This window comes from Chanodichthys erythropterus, chromosome 16, assembly GCF_024489055.1.
Source record: "Chanodichthys erythropterus isolate Z2021 chromosome 16, ASM2448905v1, whole genome shotgun sequence".
Classification (NCBI taxonomy): domain Eukaryota; kingdom Metazoa; phylum Chordata; class Actinopteri; order Cypriniformes; family Xenocyprididae; genus Chanodichthys; species Chanodichthys erythropterus.
In genome coordinates, this window is record NC_090236.1 from 498,126 (window position 1) to 517,057 (window position 18,932).

The 18,932-nt window shown below is 38.9% G+C and overlaps 9 non-coding genes across 9 annotated transcripts; all 9 read left to right on the top strand.

The window, feature by feature from the left end:
* Positions 1-1,729: 1,729 nt before the first annotated feature.
* LOC137004002 (5S ribosomal RNA) lies at positions 1,730-1,848 on the top strand. Its single transcript, XR_010892096.1, has one exon. It is a non-coding gene; the product is annotated as a 5S ribosomal RNA (ribosomal RNA).
* A 1,785-nt stretch (positions 1,849-3,633) lies between these two features.
* Positions 3,634-3,752, top strand: LOC137004003 (5S ribosomal RNA). Its single transcript, XR_010892097.1, has one exon. It is a non-coding gene; the product is annotated as a 5S ribosomal RNA (ribosomal RNA).
* A 1,793-nt stretch (positions 3,753-5,545) lies between these two features.
* LOC137004004 (5S ribosomal RNA) lies at positions 5,546-5,664 on the top strand. The gene has a single exon (XR_010892098.1). It is a non-coding gene; the product is annotated as a 5S ribosomal RNA (ribosomal RNA).
* A 1,794-nt stretch (positions 5,665-7,458) lies between these two features.
* LOC137004005 (5S ribosomal RNA) lies at positions 7,459-7,577 on the top strand. The gene has a single exon (XR_010892099.1). It is a non-coding gene; the product is annotated as a 5S ribosomal RNA (ribosomal RNA).
* A 1,795-nt stretch (positions 7,578-9,372) lies between these two features.
* Positions 9,373-9,491, top strand: LOC137004006 (5S ribosomal RNA). The gene has a single exon (XR_010892100.1). It is a non-coding gene; the product is annotated as a 5S ribosomal RNA (ribosomal RNA).
* A 1,794-nt stretch (positions 9,492-11,285) lies between these two features.
* LOC137004007 (5S ribosomal RNA) lies at positions 11,286-11,404 on the top strand. The gene has a single exon (XR_010892101.1). It is a non-coding gene; the product is annotated as a 5S ribosomal RNA (ribosomal RNA).
* Positions 11,405-13,198: 1,794 nt separating this feature from the next.
* On the top strand, positions 13,199-13,317 carry LOC137004008 (5S ribosomal RNA). Its single transcript, XR_010892102.1, has one exon. It is a non-coding gene; the product is annotated as a 5S ribosomal RNA (ribosomal RNA).
* Positions 13,318-15,114: 1,797 nt separating this feature from the next.
* Positions 15,115-15,233, top strand: LOC137004010 (5S ribosomal RNA). The gene has a single exon (XR_010892104.1). It is a non-coding gene; the product is annotated as a 5S ribosomal RNA (ribosomal RNA).
* A 1,797-nt stretch (positions 15,234-17,030) lies between these two features.
* On the top strand, positions 17,031-17,149 carry LOC137004011 (5S ribosomal RNA). The gene has a single exon (XR_010892105.1). It is a non-coding gene; the product is annotated as a 5S ribosomal RNA (ribosomal RNA).
* The last annotated feature ends 1,783 nt before the right edge of the window (positions 17,150-18,932 follow it).

Sequence of the window (18,932 nt, forward strand, 5' to 3'; positions counted from 1 at the left end):
TTCTTTCATTTTGCTTTTATCTCTGGCTTCTCTCTGCTTTCGCTGTGGCACAGGACAGCTCATCCTCGTCATTCTTCCTTTCTCCTGCAGGGGGCGATCGACAGACTTTCTCTCTCAGTCTAAGCGAGGCAGACCTCTAAAGTGCCTCTTCTTTTGTAACCCTCCACTCCTCAGCTTCAACTACACCAGAGGTTGCCTAACTTTTTTGTCAGCCGAACCCTGACATTTTTAAATGAATTTTTCAAAATGGAAACCACACATTCACATGTTCATGGTTTTTTAATGTTTGTAACGGGCACATGATGACATGAAAGAGAAATATCGAGCCCCCCACCTTTTTTTTTAGTAGGCTAAGTGGTTTTATTAAAATATTATTTATATATAGGGCTGCGAGCATAAGAGCCTCTTGCTGTTGTCTTAAATGACAACTGTCCTGTGAATTAAAATAAAAGGAATATTTGATAGGCCTAATTAACAGCCTAATACTTATTTGATGTTGCAAGTTACAATGCTAATATTTATGTCTAAAATTCTACACTTTCAAACGTTCAGAACTTCGAGCTTAGATTTTGCCGAATACTGGTGAAAGCTAACTTCTATGTCGGAAATCGTGCGAAATGCGAACGTGTAAAATGAAGTAAACCTGGCGCATATTTGCCTTCCCAAAATGCACCACCGCACATACAGAGATGGAGTAGGTGAGAAGCAGCATTTATTGTGCGAACCGAGGTGCTCGGAGACGCTGAAAACACCGTAAGCTGAACGACAGTGTTGCTCTTGACTCTGAAACACGCAGCGCAACAGACTATTCAGTCGCAGCTATAACCTGTCTGAAGTACAATTATATTATGATTACTTCTGCAGTCACATTTAAGATAACAATTTTACAAGCTGTTTAATTGTTAGCTTTTTACCAAAACCACCTGCAGTCTCTACCCCGCCCCCCACTTACCAATTGGGACACGCTGAACTAAATTAATGAAATAAACAGTTTCACCTTACACTGGGCTACCTACATATTTGTCATGAGTTTGTTGTCAATGAACTAAGCCTACTTTATGAATTAAATGGTGTGATGTAGGCCTATGGATTCCTGAGGGAACAACTTGGATGATTATGGACAAACTTTAGTTTACAGGCATTTTCTGTGTGAGTCAATGGAAGGAAATGGAGCCAATCTACTAATCACAGTTTCAAAAGTATAGCCACATGACATAAACAGTGCTCTTGTTTGTTAAAAGGATTTTAATATTCAAAAATGAATCACTAAGCTTTTCTTTGTAAAGTTGTCCAGTTTCACAACTTTTAGTTTTACTGTAAAAAAAAAAAAAAAAAAAAAAGAAAAAGAAAAAAGAAAAATAGATAAGGCTGTCAATTCCTATCGATCTGTTCATTTTATTGTTCTAGTTCAGGGATTCCCAAATGGGGTTTCATGAGGGAATGCCGGTGGTTTGTGAGTTGATGAAAGGCTAATACATAAATGTGAAATCATATTAAATGTGCAGTGCTGCAGAATTAATCGACATTATCTAAAATCGAGACAGCTTTCATTGAAGCGAGAATATTTTTTTTAAAATAAATAACTGTATTTATTTTAAAAAGAAAAAAAAAAAGTTTAAAAAGACACGAAAAAACGTTGGCTGTTTCTCTTGCAGCTACAGCCCGAGCCGTGTAGGGCTGCCGCACCGTTGTGCTTCCTTTAAATAGCTCGCTATCGACCGAAACTCTCGCTTACGGCCATACCACCCTGAGCACGCCCGATCTCGTCCGATCTCGGAAGCTAAGCAGGGTCGGGCCTGGTTAGTACTTGGATGGGAGACCGCCTGGGAATACCAGGTGCTGTAAGCTTTTGCTTTATCTACTCAGTTCACCATGGCTCGGCTCTATCCTTTTTTAAATTCAATTGCTTCATTTCTTTTCTTTCATTTTGCTTTTATCTCTGGCTTCTCTCTGCTTTCGCTGTGGCACAGGACAGCTCATCCTCGTCATTCTTCCTTTCTCCTGCAGGGGGCGATCGACAGACTTTCTCTCTCAGTCTAAGCGAGGCAGACCTCTAAAGTGCCTCTTCTTTTGTAACCCTCCACTCCTCAGCTTCAACTACACCAGAGGTTGCCTAACTTTTTTGTCAGCCGAACCCTGACATTTTTAAATGAATTTTTCAAAATGGAAACCACACATTCACATGTTCATGGTTTTTTAATGTTTGTAACGGGCACATGATGACATGAAAGAGAAATATCGAGCCCCCCACCTTTTTTTTTAGTAGGCTAAGTGGTTTTATTAAAATATTATTTATATATAGGGCTGCGAGCATAAGAGCCTCTTGCTGTTGTCTTAAATGACAACTGTCCTGTGAATTAAAATAAAAGGAATATTTGATAGGCCTAATTAACAGCCTAATACTTATTTGATGTTGCAAGTTACAATGCTAATATTTATGTCTAAAATTCTACACTTTCAAACGTTCAGAACTTCGAGCTTAGATTTTGCCGAATACTGGTGAAAGCTAACTTCTATGTCGGAAATCGTGCGAAATGCGAACGTGTAAAATGAAGTAAACCTGGCGCATATTTGCCTTCCCAAAATGCACCACCGCACATACAGAGATGGAGTAGGTGAGAAGCAGCATTTATTGTGCGAACCGAGGTGCTCGGAGACGCTGAAAACACCGTAAGCTGAACGACAGTGTTGCTCTTGACTCTGAAACACGCAGCGCAACAGACTATTCAGTCGCAGCTATAACCTGTCTGAAGTACAATTATATTATGATTACTTCTGCAGTCACATTTAAGATAACAATTTTACAAGCTGTTTAATTGTTAGCTTTTTACCAAAACCACCTGCAGTCTCTACCACTCACACACTTACCAATTGGGACACGCTGAACTAAATTAATGAAATAAACAGTTTCACCTTACACTGGGCTACCTACATATTTGTCATGAGTTTGTTGTCAATGAACTAAGCCTACTTTATGAATTAAATGGTGTGATGTAGGCCTATGGATTCCTGAGGGAACAACTTGGATGATTATGGACAAACTTTAGTTTACAGGCATTTTCTGTGTGAGTCAATGGAAGGAAATGGAGCCAATCTACTAATCACAGTTTCAAAAGTATAGCCACATGACATAAACAGTGCTCTTGTTTGTTAAAAGGATTTTAATATTCAAAAATGAATCACTAAGCTTTTCTTTGTAAAGTTATCCAGTTTCACAACTTTTAGTTTTACTGTAAAAAAAAAAAAAAAAAAAAAAAAGAAAAATAGATAAGGCTGTCAATTCCTATCGATCTGTTCATTTTATTGTTCTAGTTCAGGGATTCCCAAATGGGGTTTCATGAGGGAATGCCGGTGGTTTGTGAGTTGATGAAAGGCTAATACATAAATGTGAAATCATATTAAATGTGCAGTGCTGCAGAATTAATCGACATTATCTAAAATCGAGACAGCTTTCATTGAAGCGAGAATATTTTTTTTAAAATAAATAACTGTATTTATTTTAAAAAGAAAAAAAAAAGTTTAAAAAGACACGAAAAAACGTTGGCTGTTTCTCTTGCAGCTACAGCCCGAGCCGTGTAGGGCTGCCGCACCGTTGTGCTTCCTTTAAATAGCTCGCTATCGACCGAAACTCTCGCTTACGGCCATACCACCCTGAGCACGCCCGATCTCGTCCGATCTCGGAAGCTAAGCAGGGTCGGGCCTGGTTAGTACTTGGATGGGAGACCGCCTGGGAATACCAGGTGCTGTAAGCTTTTGCTTTATCTACTCAGTTCACCATGGCTCGGCTCTATCCTTTTTTAAATTCAATTGCTTCATTTCTTTTCTTTCATTTTGCTTTTATCTCTGGCTTCTCTCTGCTTTCGCTGTGGCACAGGACAGCTCATCCTCGTCATTCTTCCTTTCTCCTGCAGGGGGCGATCGACAGACTTTCTCTCTCAGTCTAAGCGAGGCAGACCTCTAAAGTGCCTCTTCTTTTGTAACCCTCCACTCCTCAGCTTCAACTACACCAGAGGTTGCCTAACTTTTTTGTCAGCCGAACCCTGACATTTTTAAATGAATTTTTCAAAATGGAAACCACACATTCACATGTTCATGGTTTTTTAATGTTTGTAACGGGCACATGATGACATGAAAGAGAAATATCGAGCCCCCACCTTTTTTTTTAGTAGGCTAAGTGGTTTTATTAAAATATTATTTATATATAGGGCTGCGAGCATAAGAGCCTCTTGCTGTTGTCTTAAATGACAACTGTCCTGTGAATTAAAATAAAAGGAATATTTGATAGGCCTAATTAACAGCCTAATACTTATTTGATGTTGCAAGTTACAATGCTAATATTTATGTCTAAAATTCTACACTTTCAAACGTTCAGAACTTCGAGCTTAGATTTTGCCGAATACTGGTGAAAGCTAACTTCTATGTCGGAAATCGTGCGAAATGCGAACGTGTAAAATGAAGTAAACCTGGCGCATATTTGCCTTCCCAAAATGCACCACCGCACATACAGAGATGGAGTAGGTGAGAAGCAGCATTTATTGTGCGAACCGAGGTGCTCGGAGACGCTGAAAACACCGTAAGCTGAACGACAGTGTTGCTCTTGACTCTGAAACACGCAGCGCAACAGACTATTCAGTCGCAGCTATAACCTGTCTGAAGTACAATTATATTATGATTACTTCTGCAGTCACATTTAAGATAACAATTTTACAAGCTGTTTAATTGTTAGCTTTTTACCAAAACCACCTGCAGTCTCTACCCCGCCCACACTTACCAATTGGGACACGCTGAACTAAATTAATGAAATAAACAGTTTCACCTTACACTGGGCTACCTACATATTTGTCATGAGTTTGTTGTCAATGAACTAAGCCTACTTTATGAATTAAATGGTGTGATGTAGGCCTATGGATTCCTGAGGGAACAACTTGGATGATTATGGACAAACTTTAGTTTACAGGCATTTTCTGTGTGAGTCAATGGAAGGAAATGGAGCCAATCTACTAATCACAGTTTCAAAAGTATAGCCACATGACATAAACAGTGCTCTTGTTTGTTAAAAGGATTTTAATATTCAAAAATGAATCACTAAGCTTTTCTTTGTAAAGTTATCCAGTTTCACAACTTTTAGTTTTACTGTAAAAAAAAAAAAAAAAAAAAAGAAAAAGAAAAAAGAAAAATAGATAAGGCTGTCAATTCCTATCGATCTGTTCATTTTATTGTTCTAGTTCAGGGATTCCCAAATGGGGTTTCATGAGGGAATGCCGGTGGTTTGTGAGTTGATGAAAGGCTAATACATAAATGTGAAATCATATTAAATGTGCAGTGCTGCAGAATTAATCGACATTATCTAAAATCGAGACAGCTTTCATTGAAGCGAGAATATTTTTTTTAAAATAAATAACTGTATTTATTTTAAAAAGAAAAAAAAAGTTTAAAAAGACACGAAAAAACGTTGGCTGTTTCTCTTGCAGCTACAGCCCGAGCCGTGTAGGGCTGCCGCACCGTTGTGCTTCCTTTAAATAGCTCGCTATCGACCGAAACTCTCGCTTACGGCCATACCACCCTGAGCACGCCCGATCTCGTCCGATCTCGGAAGCTAAGCAGGGTCGGGCCTGGTTAGTACTTGGATGGGAGACCGCCTGGGAATACCAGGTGCTGTAAGCTTTTGCTTTATCTACTCAGTTCACCATGGCTCGGCTCTATCCTTTTTTAAATTCAATTGCTTCATTTCTTTTCTTTCATTTTGCTTTTATCTCTGGCTTCTCTCTGCTTTCGCTGTGGCACAGGACAGCTCATCCTCGTCATTCTTCCTTTCTCCTGCAGGGGGCGATCGACAGACTTTCTCTCTCAGTCTAAGCGAGGCAGACCTCTAAAGTGCCTCTTCTTTTGTAACCCTCCACTCCTCAGCTTCAACTACACCAGAGGTTGCCTAACTTTTTTGTCAGCCGAACCCTGACATTTTTAAATGAATTTTTCAAAATGGAAACCACACATTCACATGTTCATGGTTTTTTAATGTTTGTAACGGGCACATGATGACATGAAAGAGAAATATCGAGCCCCCCACCTTTTTTTTTAGTAGGCTAAGTGGTTTTATTAAAATATTATTTATATATAGGGCTGCGAGCATAAGAGCCTCTTGCTGTTGTCTTAAATGACAACTGTCCTGTGAATTAAAATAAAAGGAATATTTGATAGGCCTAATTAACAGCCTAATACTTATTTGATGTTGCAAGTTACAATGCTAATATTTATGTCTAAAATTCTACACTTTCAAACGTTCAGAACTTCGAGCTTAGATTTTGCCGAATACTGGTGAAAGCTAACTTCTATGTCGGAAATCGTGCGAAATGCGAACGTGTAAAATGAAGTAAACCTGGCGCATATTTGCCTTCCCAAAATGCACCACCGCACATACAGAGATGGAGTAGGTGAGAAGCAGCATTTATTGTGCGAACCGAGGTGCTCGGAGACGCTGAAAACACCGTAAGCTGAACGACAGTGTTGCTCTTGACTCTGAAACACGCAGCGCAACAGACTATTCAGTCGCAGCTATAACCTGTCTGAAGTACAATTATATTATGATTACTTCTGCAGTCACATTTAAGATAACAATTTTACAAGCTGTTTAATTGTTAGCTTTTTACCAAAACCACCTGCAGTCTCTACCCCGCCCCCACTTACCAATTGGGACACGCTGAACTAAATTAATGAAATAAACAGTTTCACCTTACACTGGGCTACCTACATATTTGTCATGAGTTTGTTGTCAATGAACTAAGCCTACTTTATGAATTAAATGGTGTGATGTAGGCCTATGGATTCCTGAGGGAACAACTTGGATGATTATGGACAAACTTTAGTTTACAGGCATTTTCTGTGTGAGTCAATGGAAGGAAATGGAGCCAATCTACTAATCACAGTTTCAAAAGTATAGCCACATGACATAAACAGTGCTCTTGTTTGTTAAAAGGATTTTAATATTCAAAAATGAATCACTAAGCTTTTCTTTGTAAAGTTGTCCAGTTTCACAACTTTTAGTTTTACTTTAAAAAAAAAAAAAAAAAAAAAGAAAAAGAAAAAAGAAAAATAGATAAGGCTGTCAATTCCTATCGATCTGTTCATTTTATTGTTCTAGTTCAGGGATTCCCAAATGGGGTTTCATGAGGGAATGCCGGTGGTTTGTGAGTTGATGAAAGGCTAATACATAAATGTGAAATCATATTAAATGTGCAGTGCTGCAGAATTAATCGACATTATCTAAAATCGAGACAGCTTTCATTGAAGCGAGAATATTTTTTTAAAATAAATAACTGTATTTATTTTAAAAAGAAAAAAAAAAGTTTAAAAAGACACGAAAAAACGTTGGCTGTTTCTCTTGCAGCTACAGCCCGAGCCGTGTAGGGCTGCCGCACCGTTGTGCTTCCTTTAAATAGCTCGCTATCGACCGAAACTCTCGCTTACGGCCATACCACCCTGAGCACGCCCGATCTCGTCCGATCTCGGAAGCTAAGCAGGGTCGGGCCTGGTTAGTACTTGGATGGGAGACCGCCTGGGAATACCAGGTGCTGTAAGCTTTTGCTTTATCTACTCAGTTCACCATGGCTCGGCTCTATCCTTTTTTAAATTCAATTGCTTCATTTCTTTTCTTTCATTTTGCTTTTATCTCTGGCTTCTCTCTGCTTTCGCTGTGGCACAGGACAGCTCATCCTCGTCATTCTTCCTTTCTCCTGCAGGGGGCGATCGACAGACTTTCTCTCTCAGTCTAAGCGAGGCAGACCTCTAAAGTGCCTCTTCTTTTGTAACCCTCCACTCCTCAGCTTCAACTACACCAGAGGTTGCCTAACTTTTTTGTCAGCCGAACCCTGACATTTTTAAATGAATTTTTCAAAATGGAAACCACACATTCACATGTTCATGGTTTTTTAATGTTTGTAACGGGCACATGATGACATGAAAGAGAAATATCGAGCCCCCCACCTTTTTTTTTAGTAGGCTAAGTGGTTTTATTAAAATATTATTTATATATAGGGCTGCGAGCATAAGAGCCTCTTGCTGTTGTCTTAAATGACAACTGTCCTGTGAATTAAAATAAAAGGAATATTTGATAGGCCTAATTAACAGCCTAATACTTATTTGATGTTGCAAGTTACAATGCTAATATTTATGTCTAAAATTCTACACTTTCAAACGTTCAGAACTTCGAGCTTAGATTTTGCCGAATACTGGTGAAAGCTAACTTCTATGTCGGAAATCGTGCGAAATGCGAACGTGTAAAATGAAGTAAACCTGGCGCATATTTGCCTTCCCAAAATGCACCACCGCACATACAGAGATGGAGTAGGTGAGAAGCAGCATTTATTGTGCGAACCGAGGTGCTCGGAGACGCTGAAAACACCGTAAGCTGAACGACAGTGTTGCTCTTGACTCTGAAACACGCAGCGCAACAGACTATTCAGTCGCAGCTATAACCTGTCTGAAGTACAATTATATTATGATTACTTCTGCAGTCACATTTAAGATAACAATTTTACAAGCTGTTTAATTGTTAGCTTTTTACCAAAACCACCTGCAGTCTCTACCCCGCCCCCCACTTACCAATTGGGACACGCTGAACTAAATTAATGAAATAAACAGTTTCACCTTACACTGGGCTACCTACATATTTGTCATGAGTTTGTTGTCAATGAACTAAGCCTACTTTATGAATTAAATGGTGTGATGTAGGCCTATGGATTCCTGAGGGAACAACTTGGATGATTATGGACAAACTTTAGTTTACAGGCATTTTCTGTGTGAGTCAATGGAAGGAAATGGAGCCAATCTACTAATCACAGTTTCAAAAGTATAGCCACATGACATAAACAGTGCTCTTGTTTGTTAAAAGGATTTTAATATTCAAAAATGAATCACTAAGCTTTTCTTTGTAAAGTTATCCAGTTTCACAACTTTTAGTTTTACTGTAAAAAAAAAAAAAAAAAAAAAGAAAAAGAAAAAAGAAAAATAGATAAGGCTGTCAATTCCTATCGATCTGTTCATTTTATTGTTCTAGTTCAGGGATTCCCAAATGGGGTTTCATGAGGGAATGCCGGTGGTTTGTGAGTTGATGAAAGGCTAATACATAAATGTGAAATCATATTAAATGTGCAGTGCTGCAGAATTAATCGACATTATCTAAAATCGAGACAGCTTTCATTGAAGCGAGAATATTTTTTTTAAAATAAATAACTGTATTTATTTTAAAAAGAAAAAAAAAGTTTAAAAAGACACGAAAAAACGTTGGCTGTTTCTCTTGCAGCTACAGCCCGAGCCGTGTAGGGCTGCCGCACCGTTGTGCTTCCTTTAAATAGCTCGCTATCGACCGAAACTCTCGCTTACGGCCATACCACCCTGAGCACGCCCGATCTCGTCCGATCTCGGAAGCTAAGCAGGGTCGGGCCTGGTTAGTACTTGGATGGGAGACCGCCTGGGAATACCAGGTGCTGTAAGCTTTTGCTTTATCTACTCAGTTCACCATGGCTCGGCTCTATCCTTTTTTAAATTCAATTGCTTCATTTCTTTTCTTTCATTTTGCTTTTATCTCTGGCTTCTCTCTGCTTTCGCTGTGGCACAGGACAGCTCATCCTCGTCATTCTTCCTTTCTCCTGCAGGGGGCGATCGACAGACTTTCTCTCTCAGTCTAAGCGAGGCAGACCTCTAAAGTGCCTCTTCTTTTGTAACCCTCCACTCCTCAGCTTCAACTACACCAGAGGTTGCCTAACTTTTTTGTCAGCCGAACCCTGACATTTTTAAATGAATTTTTCAAAATGGAAACCACACATTCACATGTTCATGGTTTTTTAATGTTTGTAACGGGCACATGATGACATGAAAGAGAAATATCGAGCCCCCACCTTTTTTTTTAGTAGGCTAAGTGGTTTTATTAAAATATTATTTATATATAGGGCTGCGAGCATAAGAGCCTCTTGCTGTTGTCTTAAATGACAACTGTCCTGTGAATTAAAATAAAAGGAATATTTGATAGGCCTAATTAACAGCCTAATACTTATTTGATGTTGCAAGTTACAATGCTAATATTTATGTCTAAAATTCTACACTTTCAAACGTTCAGAACTTCGAGCTTAGATTTTGCCGAATACTGGTGAAAGCTAACTTCTATGTCGGAAATCGTGCGAAATGCGAACGTGTAAAATGAAGTAAACCTGGCGCATATTTGCCTTCCCAAAATGCACCACCGCACATACAGAGATGGAGTAGGTGAGAAGCAGCATTTATTGTGCGAACCGAGGTGCTCGGAGACGCTGAAAACACCGTAAGCTGAACGACAGTGTTGCTCTTGACTCTGAAACACGCAGCGCAACAGACTATTCAGTCGCAGCTATAACCTGTCTGAAGTACAATTATATTATGATTACTTCTGCAGTCACATTTAAGATAACAATTTTACAAGCTGTTTAATTGTTAGCTTTTTACCAAAACCACCTGCAGTCTCTACCCCGCCCCCCACTTACCAATTGGGACACGCTGAACTAAATTAATGAAATAAACAGTTTCACCTTACACTGGGCTACCTACATATTTGTCATGAGTTTGTTGTCAATGAACTAAGCCTACTTTATGAATTAAATGGTGTGATGTAGGCCTATGGATTCCTGAGGGAACAACTTGGATGATTATGGACAAACTTTAGTTTACAGGCATTTTCTGTGTGAGTCAATGGAAGGAAATGGAGCCAATCTACTAATCACAGTTTCAAAAGTATAGCCACATGACATAAACAGTGCTCTTGTTTGTTAAAAGGATTTTAATATTCAAAAATGAATCACTAAGCTTTTCTTTGTAAAGTTATCCAGTTTCACAACTTTTAGTTTTACTGTAAAAAAAAAAAAAAAAAAAAAGAAAAAGAAAAAAGAAAAATAGATAAGGCTGTCAATTCCTATCGATCTGTTCATTTTATTGTTCTAGTTCAGGGATTCCCAAATGGGGTTTCATGAGGGAATGCCGGTGGTTTGTGAGTTGATGAAAGGCTAATACATAAATGTGAAATCATATTAAATGTGCAGTGCTGCAGAATTAATCGACATTATCTAAAATCGAGACAGCTTTCATTGAAGCGAGAATATTTTTTTTAAAATAAATAACTGTATTTATTTTAAAAAGAAAAAAAAAGTTTAAAAAGACACGAAAAAACGTTGGCTGTTTCTCTTGCAGCTACAGCCCGAGCCGTGTAGGGCTGCCGCACCGTTGTGCTTCCTTTAAATAGCTCGCTATCGACCGAAACTCTCGCTTACGGCCATACCACCCTGAGCACGCCCGATCTCGTCCGATCTCGGAAGCTAAGCAGGGTCGGGCCTGGTTAGTACTTGGATGGGAGACCGCCTGGGAATACCAGGTGCTGTAAGCTTTTGCTTTATCTACTCAGTTCACCATGGCTCGGCTCTATCCTTTTTTAAATTCAATTGCTTCATTTCTTTTCTTTCATTTTGCTTTTATCTCTGGCTTCTCTCTGCTTTCGCTGTGGCACAGGACAGCTCATCCTCGTCATTCTTCCTTTCTCCTGCAGGGGGCGATCGACAGACTTTCTCTCTCAGTCTAAGCGAGGCAGACCTCTAAAGTGCCTCTTCTTTTGTAACCCTCCACTCCTCAGCTTCAACTACACCAGAGGTTGCCTAACTTTTTTGTCAGCCGAACCCTGACATTTTTAAATGAATTTTTCAAAATGGAAACCACACATTCACATGTTCATGGTTTTTTAATGTTTGTAACGGGCACATGATGACATGAAAGAGAAATATCGAGCCCCCCACCTTTTTTTTTAGTAGGCTAAGTGGTTTTATTAAAATATTATTTATATATAGGGCTGCGAGCATAAGAGCCTCTTGCTGTTGTCTTAAATGACAACTGTCCTGTGAATTAAAATAAAAGGAATATTTGATAGGCCTAATTAACAGCCTAATACTTATTTGATGTTGCAAGTTACAATGCTAATATTTATGTCTAAAATTCTACACTTTCAAACGTTCAGAACTTCGAGCTTAGATTTTGCCGAATACTGGTGAAAGCTAACTTCTATGTCGGAAATCGTGCGAAATGCGAACGTGTAAAATGAAGTAAACCTGGCGCATATTTGCCTTCCCAAAATGCACCACCGCACATACAGAGATGGAGTAGGTGAGAAGCAGCATTTATTGTGCGAACCGAGGTGCTCGGAGACGCTGAAAACACCGTAAGCTGAACGACAGTGTTGCTCTTGACTCTGAAACACGCAGCGCAACAGACTATTCAGTCGCAGCTATAACCTGTCTGAAGTACAATTATATTATGATTACTTCTGCAGTCACATTTAAGATAACAATTTTACAAGCTGTTTAATTGTTAGCTTTTTACCAAAACCACCTGCAGTCTCTACCCCGCCCCCCACTTACCAATTGGGACACGCTGAACTAAATTAATGAAATAAACAGTTTCACCTTACACTGGGCTACCTACATATTTGTCATGAGTTTGTTGTCAATGAACTAAGCCTACTTTATGAATTAAATGGTGTGATGTAGGCCTATGGATTCCTGAGGGAACAACTTGGATGATTATGGACAAACTTTAGTTTACAGGCATTTTCTGTGTGAGTCAATGGAAGGAAATGGAGCCAATCTACTAATCACAGTTTCAAAAGTATAGCCACATGACATAAACAGTGCTCTTGTTTGTTAAAAGGATTTTAATATTCAAAAATGAATCACTAAGCTTTTCTTTGTAAAGTTATCCAGTTTCACAACTTTTAGTTTTACTGTAAAAAAAAAAAAAAAAAAAAGAAAAAGAAAAAAGAAAAATAGATAAGGCTGTCAATTCCTATCGATCTGTTCATTTTATTGTTCTAGTTCAGGGATTCCCAAATGGGGTTTCATGAGGGAATGCCGGTGGTTTGTGAGTTGATGAAAGGCTAATACATAAATGTGAAATCATATTAAATGTGCAGTGCTGCAGAATTAATCGACATTATCTAAAATCGAGACAGCTTTCATTGAAGCGAGAATATTTTTTTTTAAATAAATAACTGTATTTATTTTAAAAAGAAAAAAAAAGTTTAAAAAGACACGAAAAAACGTTGGCTGTTTCTCTTGCAGCTACAGCCCGAGCCGTGTAGGGCTGCCGCACCGTTGTGCTTCCTTTAAATAGCTCGCTATCGACCGAAACTCTCGCTTACGGCCATACCACCCTGAGCACGCCCGATCTCGTCCGATCTCGGAAGCTAAGCAGGGTCGGGCCTGGTTAGTACTTGGATGGGAGACCGCCTGGGAATACCAGGTGCTGTAAGCTTTTGCTTTATCTACTCAGTTCACCATGGCTCGGCTCTATCCTTTTTTAAATTCAATTGCTTCATTTCTTTTCTTTCATTTTGCTTTTATCTCTGGCTTCTCTCTGCTTTCGCTGTGGCACAGGACAGCTCATCCTCGTCATTCTTCCTTTCTCCTGCAGGGGGCGATCGACAGACTTTCTCTCTCAGTCTAAGCGAGGCAGACCTCTAAAGTGCCTCTTCTTTTGTAACCCTCCACTCCTCAGCTTCAACTACACCAGAGGTTGCCTAACTTTTTTGTCAGCCGAACCCTGACATTTTTAAATGAATTTTTCAAAATGGAAACCACACATTCACATGTTCATGGTTTTTTAATGTTTGTAACGGGCACATGATGACATGAAAGAGAAATATCGAGCCCCCCACCTTTTTTTTTAGTAGGCTAAGTGGTTTTATTAAAATATTATTTATATATAGGGCTGCGAGCATAAGAGCCTCTTGCTGTTGTCTTAAATGACAACTGTCCTGTGAATTAAAATAAAAGGAATATTTGATAGGCCTAATTAACAGCCTAATACTTATTTGATGTTGCAAGTTACAATGCTAATATTTATGTCTAAAATTCTACACTTTCAAACGTTCAGAACTTCGAGCTTAGATTTTGCCGAATACTGGTGAAAGCTAACTTCTATGTCGGAAATCGTGCGAAATGCGAACGTGTAAAATGAAGTAAACCTGGCGCATATTTGCCTTCCCAAAATGCACCACCGCACATACAGAGATGGAGTAGGTGAGAAGCAGCATTTATTGTGCGAACCGAGGTGCTCGGAGACGCTGAAAACACCGTAAGCTGAACGACAGTGTTGCTCTTGACTCTGAAACACGCAGCGCAACAGACTATTCAGTCGCAGCTATAACCTGTCTGAAGTACAATTATATTATGATTACTTCTGCAGTCACATTTAATATAACAATTTTACAAGCTGTTTAATTGTTAGCTTTTTACCAAAACCACCTGCAGTCTCTACCCCGCCCCCCCACTTACCAATTGGGACACGCTGAACTAAATTAATGAAATAAACAGTTTCACCTTACACTGGGCTACCTACATATTTGTCATGAGTTTGTTGTCAATGAACTAAGCCTACTTTATGAATTAAATGGTGTGATGTAGGCCTATGGATTCCTGAGGGAACAACTTGGATGATTATGGACAAACTTTAGTTTACAGGCATTTTCTGTGTGAGTCAATGGAAGGAAATGGAGCCAATCTACTAATCACAGTTTCAAAAGTATAGCCACATGACATAAACAGTGCTCTTGTTTGTTAAAAGGATTTTAATATTCAAAAATGAATCACTAAGCTTTTCTTTGTAAAGTTATCCAGTTTCACAACTTTTAGTTTTACTGTAAAAAAAAAAAAAAAAAAAAAGAAAAAGAAAAAAGAAAAATAGATAAGGCTGTCAATTCCTATCGATCTGTTCATTTTATTGTTCTAGTTCAGGGATTCCCAAATGGGGTTTCATGAGGGAATGCCGGTGGTTTGTGAGTTGATGAAAGGCTAATACATAAATGTGAAATCATATTAAATGTGCAGTGCTGCAGAATTAATCGACATTATCTAAAATCGAGACAGCTTTCATTGAAGCGAGAATATTTTTTTTTAAATAAATAACTGTATTTATTTTAAAAAGAAAAAAAAAAGTTTAAAAAGACACGAAAAAACGTTGGCTGTTTCTCTTGCAGCTACAGCCCGAGCCGTGTAGGGCTGCCGCACCGTTGTGCTTCCTTTAAATAGCTCGCTATCGACCGAAACTCTCGCTTACGGCCATACCACCCTGAGCACGCCCGATCTCGTCCGATCTCGGAAGCTAAGCAGGGTCGGGCCTGGTTAGTACTTGGATGGGAGACCGCCTGGGAATACCAGGTGCTGTAAGCTTTTGCTTTATCTACTCAGTTCACCATGGCTCGGCTCTATCCTTTTTTAAATTCAATTGCTTCATTTCTTTTCTTTCATTTTGCTTTTATCTCTGGCTTCTCTCTGCTTTCGCTGTGGCACAGGACAGCTCATCCTCGTCATTCTTCCTTTCTCCTGCAGGGGGCGATCGACAGACTTTCTCTCTCAGTCTAAGCGAGGCAGACCTCTAAAGTGCCTCTTCTTTTGTAACCCTCCACTCCTCAGCTTCAACTACACCAGAGGTTGCCTAACTTTTTTGTCAGCCGAACCCTGACATTTTTAAATGAATTTTTCAAAATGGAAACCACACATTCACATGTTCATGGTTTTTTAATGTTTGTAACGGGCACATGATGACATGAAAGAGAAATATCGAGCCCCCCCACCTTTTTTTTTAGTAGGCTAAGTGGTTTTATTAAAATATTATTTATATATAGGGCTGCGAGCATAAGAGCCTCTTGCTGTTGTCTTAAATGACAACTGTCCTGTGAATTAAAATAAAAGGAATATTTGATAGGCCTAATTAACAGCCTAATACTTATTTGATGTTGCAAGTTACAATGCTAATATTTATGTCTAAAATTCTACACTTTCAAACGTTCAGAACTTCGAGCTTAGATTTTGCCGAATACTGGTGAAAGCTAACTTCTATGTCGGAAATCGTGCGAAATGCGAACGTGTAAAATGAAGTAAACCTGGCGCATATTTGCCTTCCCAAAATGCACCACCGCACATACAGAGATGGAGTAGGTGAGAAGCAGCATTTATTGTGCGAACCGAGGTGCTCGGAGACGCTGAAAACACCGTAAGCTGAACGACAGTGTTGCTCTTGACTCTGAAACACGCAGCGCAACAGACTATTCAGTCGCAGCTATAACCTGTCTGAAGTACAATTATATTATGATTACTTCTGCAGTCACATTTAAGATAACAATTTTACAAGCTGTTTAATTGTTAGCTTTTTACCAAAACCACCTGCAGTCTCTACCCCGCCCCCCACTTACCAATTGGGACACGCTGAACTAAATTAATGAAATAAACAGTTTCACCTTACACTGGGCTACCTACATATTTGTCATGAGTTTGTTGTCAATGAACTAAGCCTACTTTATGAATTAAATGGTGTGATGTAGGCCTATGGATTCCTGAGGGAACAACTTGGATGATTATGGACAAACTTTAGTTTACAGGCATTTTCTGTGTGAGTCAATGGAAGGAAATGGAGCCAATCTACTAATCACAGTTTCAAAAGTATAGCCACATGACATAAACAGTGCTCTTGTTTGTTAAAAGGATTTTAATATTCAAAAATGAATCACTAAGCTTTTCTTTGTAAAGTTATCCAGTTTCACAACTTTTAGTTTTACTGTAAAAAAAAAAAAAAAAAAAAAGAAAAAGAAAAAAGAAAAATAGATAAGGCTGTCAATTCCTATCGATCTGTTCATTTTATTGTTCTAGTTCAGGGATTCCCAAATGGGGTTTCATGAGGGAATGCCGGTGGTTTGTGAGTTGATGAAAGGCTAATACATAAATGTGAAATCATATTAAATGTGCAGTGCTGCAGAATTAATCGACATTATCTAAAATCGAGACAGCTTTCATTGAAGCGAGAATATTTTTTTTAAAATAAATAACTGTATTTATTTTAAAAAGAAAAGATAATGTTTAAAAAGACACGAAAAAACGTTGGCTGTTTCTCTTGCAGCTACAGCCCGAGCCGTGTAGGGCTGCCGCACCGTTGTGCTTCCTTTAAATAGCTCGCTATCGACCGAAACTCTCGCTTACGGCCATACCACCCTGAGCACGCCCGATCTCGTCCGATCTCGGAAGCTAAGCAGGGTCGGGCCTGGTTAGTACTTGGATGGGAGACCGCCTGGGAATACCAGGTGCTGTAAGCTTTTGCTTTATCTACTCAGTTCACCATGGCTCGGCTCTATCCTTTTTTAAATTCAATTGCTTCATTTCTTTTCTTTCATTTTGCTTTTATCTCTGGCTTCTCTCTGCTTTCGCTGTGGCACAGGACAGCTCATCCTCGTCATTCTTCCTTTCTCCTGCAGGGGGCGATCGACAGACTTTCTCTCTCAGTCTAAGCGAGGCAGACCTCTAAAGTGCCTCTTCTTTTGTAACCCTCCACTCCTCAGCTTCAACTACACCAGAGGTTGCCTAACTTTTTTGTCAGCCGAACCCTGACATTTTTAAATGAATTTTTCAAAATGGAAACCACACATTCACATGTTCATGGTTTTTTAATGTTTGTAACGGGCACATGATGACATGAAAGAGAAATATCGAGCCCCCCACCTTTTTTTTTAGTAGGCTAAGTGGTTTTATTAAAATATTATTTATATATAGGGCTGCGAGCATAAGAGCCTCTTGCTGTTGTCTTAAATGACAACTGTCCTGTGAATTAAAATAAAAGGAATATTTGATAGGCCTAATTAACAGCCTAATACTTATTTGATGTTGCAAGTTACAATGCTAATATTTATGTCTAAAATTCTACACTTTCAAACGTTCAGAACTTCGAGCTTAGATTTTGCCGAATACTGGTGAAAGCTAACTTCTATGTCGGAAATCGTGCGAAATGCGAACGTGTAAAATGAAGTAAACCTGGCGCATATTTGCCTTCCCAAAATGCACCACCGCACATACAGAGATGGAGTAGGTGAGAAGCAGCATTTATTGTGCGAACCGAGGTGCTCGGAGACGCTGAAAACACCGTAAGCTGAACGACAGTGTTGCTCTTGACTCTGAAACACGCAGCGCAACAGACTATTCAGTCGCAGCTATAACCTGTCTGAAGTACAATTATATTATGATTACTTCTGCAGTCACATTTAAGATAACAATTTTACAAGCTGTTTAATTGTTAGCTTTTTACCAAAACCACCTGCAGTCTCTACCCCGCCCCCCCACTTACCAATTGGGACACGCTGAACTAAATTAATGAAATAAACAGTTTCACCTTACACTGGGCTACCTACATATTTGTCATGAGTTTGTTGTCAATGAACTAAGCCTACTTTATGAATTAAATGGTGTGATGTAGGCCTATGGATTCCTGAGGGAACAACTTGGATGATTATGGACAAACTTTAGTTTACAGGCATTTTCTGTGTGAGTCAATGGAAGGAAATGGAGCCAATCTACTAATCACAGTTTCAAAAGTATAGCCACATGACATAAACAGTGCTCTTGTTTGTTAAAAGGATTTTAATATTCAAAAATGAATCACTAAGCTTTTCTTTGTAAAGTTATCCAGTTTCACAACTTTTAGTTTTACTGTAAAAAAAAAAAAAAAAAAAAAAGAAAAAGAAAAAAGAAAAATAGATAAGGCTGTCAATTCCTATCGATCTGTTCATTTTATTGTTCTAGTTCAGGGATTCCCAAATGGGGTTTCATGAGGGAATGCCGGTGGTTTGTGAGTTGATGAAAGGCTAATACATAAATGTGAAATCATATTAAATGTGCAGTGCTGCAGAATTAATCGACATTATCTAAAATCGAGACAGCTTTCATTGAAGCGAGAATATTTTTTTTAAAATAAATAACTGTATTTATTTTAAAAAGAAAAAAAAAAGTTTAAAAAGACACGAAAAAACGTTGGCTGTTTCTCTTGCAGCTACAGCCCGAGCCGTGTAGGGCTGCCGCACCGTTGTGCTTCCTTTAAATAGCTCGCTA